The sequence below is a fragment of the Macadamia integrifolia genome, chromosome 10 (genome assembly GCF_013358625.1).
Source record: "Macadamia integrifolia cultivar HAES 741 chromosome 10, SCU_Mint_v3, whole genome shotgun sequence".
Lineage (NCBI taxonomy): Eukaryota > Viridiplantae > Streptophyta > Magnoliopsida > Proteales > Proteaceae > Macadamia > Macadamia integrifolia.
This window is the reverse complement of record NC_056566.1, coordinates 15,910,330-15,916,524: the sequence shown is the minus strand read 5'-3', so window position 1 is coordinate 15,916,524 and position 6,195 is coordinate 15,910,330. Positions and strand designations below refer to the sequence as shown.

The 6,195-nt window shown below is 45.3% G+C and overlaps 1 pseudogene; it reads right to left on the bottom strand.

The window, feature by feature from the left end:
* The window catches only part of LOC122092249, a 6,841-nt pseudogene extending 897 nt beyond the window's left edge, over positions 1 to 5,944 (bottom strand).
* Between the last annotated feature and the right edge of the window lie 251 nt (positions 5,945 to 6,195).

The following is a 6,195-nucleotide window of genomic DNA, read 5'->3' as shown; positions in this document are numbered from 1 at the left end:
ATGTAGGAGATGTTGTTGAGTATGAGGATGACTCTAGAGGTTGAGTTCGAGTGGGACGCTAATTGCCCTGATACACCCCCTCAAGGTGGGGATTTGAATGGTCGAATCCGCAGCTTGTCCCGTAGAAAGGAGAACCGTGTAGAGCTGAGAGCTTTGGTAAGGATATCGGCTATCTGGTCATGGGTTGAAATAAACTGCACTTGAAGTTCCTTGGAGGCGACTTTGTCACGAACAAAGTGGAAGTCAATTTCAACATGCTTGGTACGAGCATGAAAGACCGGATTGACCAAAAGGTAAGTGGCCCCAATGTTGTCACACCAAAGAATGGGTGCAATGGAAACAGGGATCCCTAATTCCTCAAAGAGAGAGCGAAGCCAAGTGAGTTCGGCGCAGGCATCAGCCACTGCTTTGTACTCAGACTCGGTGGAGGAGCGTGCAACTGTCTTCTGCTTCTTAGAGGCTCAGGAGATCAAATTAGAACCCATATAGATGGCATAACCTCCTGTGGATTTACGATCCGTACTGTCACCAGCCCAGTCAGCATCAGAGAATGCTTGTAATTGGAGGGAACTAGATTTGGAGATGAACAACCCATGATCCTTGGTTCCTTGGAGATAGCGTAGAATCCGTTTGACTAGTGTCCAATGGTCTTCGGTGGAGGCATGCATAAACTGGCAGGCACGGTTCATTGAATAAGCCACATCAGGCCTGGTGAGGTTGATGTATTGGAGAGCACCGACAATGGAGCGATATTTGGTGGGATCTGAAAGAAGGACACCCCCTGTGGAAGATGCTGCAAAGGTGGTGGCCATGGGAGTAGTGACGGGCTTACAGTCAGTCATGCCAGCCCTCTGGAGGAGATCAGTGATGTACCGGTGTTGAGAGAGGAGTACACCATCAAACCGATATAGGGCTTCAATATCAAGAAAAAAGCTGAGACGACCAAGATCCTTGATAGAGAATTCTGAAGCAAGCTGATGAAGGAGAGTCTGAACATGAGTTGGTTGGTTCCCTGTAACCAAGATGTCATCGACGTAGACAAGCACATATGTGACAACAGAGCCCTGCATGTAGATAAATAGTGATGTGTCGGTTTGGGATGACCAAAAATCGGAGTGAGTGAGGAACTCAGTTAACCTGTGAAACCAAGCCCTAGGAGCCTGTTTGAGCCCATAGAGGGACTTGTGGAGGTGACAGACATGATTAGGGCGCAGGGCATCTTCAAAACCCTGGGGTTGAGCCATGTAGACTTCCTCAGATAGAATACCATGCAAGAATGCATTTTGAACATCAAGCTGACGAATAGCCCATCCGTTAGATATGGCCAAGGAGAGGACCGTTCGTATGGTAGTAGGTTTGATGACAGGGCTAAAGGTCTCATGATAGTCAAGACCAGGTTGTTGATGAAATCCTTTAGCAACTAAACGGGCCTTATAGCGCTTAAGGGAGCCATCGGCCTTCCGTTTGATGCATAGTTTCCCTGTAAGGCACAAGAGACCAAGTACCATTTCGTAATAAAGCATTAAATTCGTCAGACATAGCAGAACGCCAATGAGCAACCTTGTGGGCCTGGGAGAAGCATGTAGGTTCAGTCGGGTCAGGTGAGGTGGTGGTAGAGAGGGTCAGGTGGTCAGCATAGAGATCGTGTAGGGTTCTGGTGCGACGGGGTGGGGTGGGGTGGTAGAGGAGTCAGGGTTAGGGCCGGTTAGGGTTAGGTGAGGCGAGAAAGGAGGGGATATGGGAGAGGGTGGTTCGGGTAGGGGCGGGTCTGGGGTGGCAGGGAGAGGGATGGGTGGATTTGGGAGTGTAGGTAGAGGGCTAGGGTGAGGAGGAGGGGTAGGTATGTTAGGTGCAATGCCCCACGGAGGAGGGGTAGTAGGAGGGGGTTGGGTTGATGAGGATGGTGGTGCAGTGTGAAATGGGAAGGTAGATTCGTCAAATCTGACATGGCGAGATATATAGATACGACGGGTGATGAGATCCATACAACGATAACCATGATGGGAAGGGCTATATCCTAAGAAAACACATGAGGCAGAATGGGGTTCAACTTTGTGATGATTGTAAGGACGGAGCCATGGATAACAAAGGCATCCAAAGTTTTGTAGAAAAGAGTAGTCCGGAGAGTTGCCTGTAACTAACTGATGGGGGGATTTGTTACCTATGATAAAGGAGGGCATGCGATTGATGAGAAAGATTGCGGTTTCAAAGGCATAATCCCAGTAAGCCTGGGGAACAGCGGCATGGGATAGTAGGGTAATCCCAGTTTCAACAATGTGCCTGTTACGACGTTCAACTGTTCCTTGTTGCTCATGAGTATGAGGGCAAGATAACCTGTGTTGGATGCCCAACTTGGCAAAATAAGATGGGAGAGTACGGAATTCTCCCCCCCAATCAGTTTGAATGGCCTTGATGGAGCGAGAGAACTGACGTTCCACCAAGGCCTGAAAAGTACGAAAGGCAGAGTAAACATCAGACTTCAACTTTAAAGCAGTAAACCAAATATATTTAGTATGGTCATCAACAAATATAACAAAATAACGATTCCCATTTGAAGAAACTGTGGGGTGGGGGCCCCATACATCACTAAAAATCAAATCCAAAGGAGAGGAACTACGAGTACTAGTTTCACGTAGTGACAATCTACTAGCTTTGCCCATTTGGCAAGCAGAACATAAAGAAGGAGACTTCACGAGCTGATGACCCGGTAACATAAGACGAAGCACACGTTCATGAGGGTGCCCTAAACGATGATGCCAACGACTGAAAGAGGAGGCAGAGGCCAGATTGGCATAAGGTGACGCTGGAACGGAATAGAGACCATGCTTACTGTGTCCAGCGAAGAGGGTTTGATTGGTCTTCAGATCCTTCACAGAGAAAAAGGAAGAGTGAAACTCAAAGTAAACATTATTGTCACGGCAAAATTGCTGAACAGATAACAAAGAACAAGTGAGAGTGGGAACATGTAAAACATTAGAAAGAGAAAATGAATGAGATGGAGAAGAGATGGAAGCAGTGCCTATGTGAGATATAGGAAGACCCTTACCATTACCAACCACAAGTTGGTTATTACCTGTGTATGGATCATAGGTGGAGAATTGGGTTAAGTCAGGGGTGGAATGGTGGGTGGCTCCAGTATCAGGGATCCAAGAGGTGGTGAAGGATTGTGGAGGTGTGGGGTGATGGGGTGGAGGTGCGATGGTAGGAGGTTGAGGGGTAGGGAAGGGTGTAGTATGGTAGGCATTGGGTTGAGGTGGTGGCCGATTGTAGGGATGGGGAGGGGTAGGTAGAATGGCGGCTCTGGTAGGTCCCTGTGGGCGGTAGTAGCAAGTGTCTGTCTGATGATTAGTGCGTCCACAGATTGTGCATGGATTGTGAGCGAATGCATTAGAGCGACCAAATCCACTAGCACGACCACGACCACGGCCTCGGGAGGAGCTTGTACCACAACCACCAGTGGAAGGAAGACCACGACCTTGGTGAGTGACATGGGCTGATGCATCGATGGCAGGATCAACAATGGGAAGGCGTGAGTGCAGAAGGTTCTCCTGACTCATAAGGAGACCATGCATGTCGGTGTAGGAGATGGGTTCCTTTTGTGCCATCATAATGGAGGCAAGGGCTTGATATTCAGTGCGTAGGGCCCGGAAGATGTGGATGTTAAAGTCTTCTGATGGGAGGGGCTTCCCTGCAGCAGCTAGCTCATCGGAGAGATGCTTGGCTCGATGGAGAAACTGAGTAATGGTTTCATCTGGTTTGTGAACCAGATTTTGAAGAGAGACGTTGAGAGACAGAATCCTGGTTGTAGATGGAGAACTGAATGCAGCATGGAGTGCATCCCATATCTCTTTGCTAGTGGTCCGTCCAACTGCTAATGAAAAGGCTTCTTCAGAGAGAGAGGCGATGAGAAGGCTCATAATAAAGGCATCTTGTTCACGCCATGCCTTGGCTTTGATAGGGTCTTGAGGGCAACGATTATCACCGGTGACATAGTCGAAGAGGCGTTGGCCAGTGAGATACGGTATGACCTGTGTGCGCCAATAAACATAGTTCTTAGATGTGAGCTTTAGAGATATCATATGATGAGCACCAGATAGGGATGTGGGAGGTGGGGATGGTTCGACCATGGTAGAAGAGGGAGGAGGAGGGTGCTCGGTGGAGCTTTATGCGGCTCTTGATACCATGTTGAAATTGTATATTGGCATTAACATTAATGAGTGTACAATGGTGCTCTTATATAGAGATTACAATTATTGAGTTATAGACAAACTCTATGATCACATGTGGGATCCTATTCCAACTCTGCTGTCTCATGAGGTAGTATTGGACTGCAAGTAGTCTCTAGAGTTTGTGCTCACTAAAAATGCCTACAATGTAGGAGATGTTGTTGAGTATGAGGATGACTCTAGAGGTTGAGTTCGAGTGGGAGGCTAATTGCCCTGAAAGGGGAAGGGGGGGGGGGCTGTATTGTGTAACGTGTATACGCAAAAATTATAGAGAAGGAATACCTGCTAACCAACTTCAATGGTGTTGGTATTTTCACCAGAACCTCCCATAATCCAGAGCTGAGATAAGCTCTACTCATTAGGCTGTTGGATCTTGGGTTTCCAGAGGTTAATAATTGATGATGTTCCGTAATACTCGTCTCCTCCAACATAGGCTACTGCAACCTAATTCACTCCCAGAGAGGTTTAAAAATAAATAAATAAATAAATATTGAAAATGGATGAAAAGTAGCTGAACACAATCCCCCCCCCAAATCTCTTCTTTGATTACCTGATGAGTAGTTCTTATTGTCATCTCAGGATTCTCAAAATGGGGGTGAGGGACTGTTCCAGGCTCCTTTCCGAATCTTTTGAGTGAGCTTGCTCTTAGAATATCATCTTCCTTTGTTCTTCTGATGGGTATGGTTCCTTCTGGGCATCTGTCACCACTGGAGTGCCACATCTGAGTGATGGACTTTGAACTTTGTTTGGACTTGGAAAGCCATTCTGGAAGGAAACTAGGTTTCATCTAAAAAATTGGCATGTAAGCGGTTGAGCAACGAATTAAAGGCAGAGAGAATTAATTGTTGATCGATGAGAGATTCAGAGATTCAGAGCAGAATGGAACACAAACCTGAATGGTGTGGTTTTTCAGTAAAGGATGATCCAAAGCATGAGAAACATGGACGCAATCGATAATATCTCCATCTGGACTCTGTCACCACCGATCCAAATTATAATTTTTTTTGGGCAATGTGCATAACAAATATATAATAATCATCAGGTATATACCACTCATATGCCAAAATAAGTTTTTCTCATTAATGGAACCCATAAAGAAATCACTTAAAAGGGAAATAAAGGGTACTCCCTTCCCCATCATTCCAAAATTATTAAAAAAAAAAAAAAAAAAAAAAAAAAAAAAAAAAAAAGTATGAAAAACAACAGATTCAACTGTAAAAAGCAAATTTTGGTTTTATATTATTTTTTTAGGGAGGGAGGGGGAAAGGGAGCAAATGACAGTCCACAGAAATCTCACCTATGTGTTCTACCAAAAAAAAAAAAGAGAAAGAATCCTCACCTATGTGAAGTGATTACATGACATAAGTTAAGACAGTGTGAATCTCAATATTAATTTAAAAATCAAGACTCTCCACTTTCCCTCCTCCACCAAATATCCGCTCCCTATCCCAATCAAACGAAAAAATAAGAAGAGGGAAATTCGAAATAAAAAAAAGGTGATGCTAACAAAAGGGCAAATGGGAGAGAGAGAGAACCTTGATGCTCTTAATGGCGGGCTTGTTGAGTTGTTTCAAGAGACTTTGAACTTCGAGTTTCTGACGAGAAATACGCATTTCAGAAATTGAGAGTGAGAAAGGGATTATAGCCATCGAGTAAAGGAACACTAAGAATGGCTGCATGCCTACTCCCTTACTCTTATTCTCTCCACCAACCCGCATTGTTGCCATGGTGAACACTACTACACTCCTCCAAGAAAGAAAGTGTGGGTTGAGCTTGAAGTTACTAGAGCATTTTAAGGACTCAATTTCCTCTCTTCTTCTTCTTCTTCTTTTTTTTTTTTTAATTGGTTTTTTGGGTGGGGTGTGCAAGTGAAGGACCTAATTTCCATTCACCTTCCACGATGTTACTTTCTTGTATGTGGGGACCAAAGGTGCTTGGATAAAGCCTCCTCCACTAGTGGAATTAAATT